The sequence below is a fragment of the Buceros rhinoceros genome, unplaced genomic scaffold (genome assembly GCF_000710305.1).
Source record: "Buceros rhinoceros silvestris isolate BGI_N320 unplaced genomic scaffold, ASM71030v1 scaffold33722, whole genome shotgun sequence".
NCBI lineage: Eukaryota > Metazoa > Chordata > Aves > Bucerotiformes > Bucerotidae > Buceros > Buceros rhinoceros.
Window position 1 is genome coordinate 13605 of NW_010400031.1, and position 273 is coordinate 13877.

The window sequence follows — 273 nt, forward strand, 5'->3', positions numbered from 1 at the left end:
GCCCCCCCCCCGGAGGGAGGGGGGCCGCGCCTGCTGCCCCCGCCACGTCCAGCGAGTGCTGCGTGCCAGAAGGAACGCGAGGATTTGCAGATCCCCCCGTGACGTCCCTTCTCCCAGGTGCCAAACTTCACCAAGTTTGGAGAGCGCAAAGCGCATCCCTCGTGCGCCAGCTAAAACTACCCCTCTTTGGGCACGGCCGAGGCTCTTCCTTTTGCCCAAAATGCAGAAAACTGGTGTCTAGTGCAGACAAATCCTGTAACCCCAAACAATTAT

General features: G+C 60.4%; 1 protein-coding gene across 1 annotated transcript in view; it reads right to left on the reverse strand.

The window, feature by feature from the left end:
* CACFD1 (calcium channel flower domain containing 1) overlaps positions 1-273 on the reverse strand; it is a 6756-nt gene that overhangs the window by 6085 nt on the left and 398 nt on the right. The window lies entirely within an intron of this gene.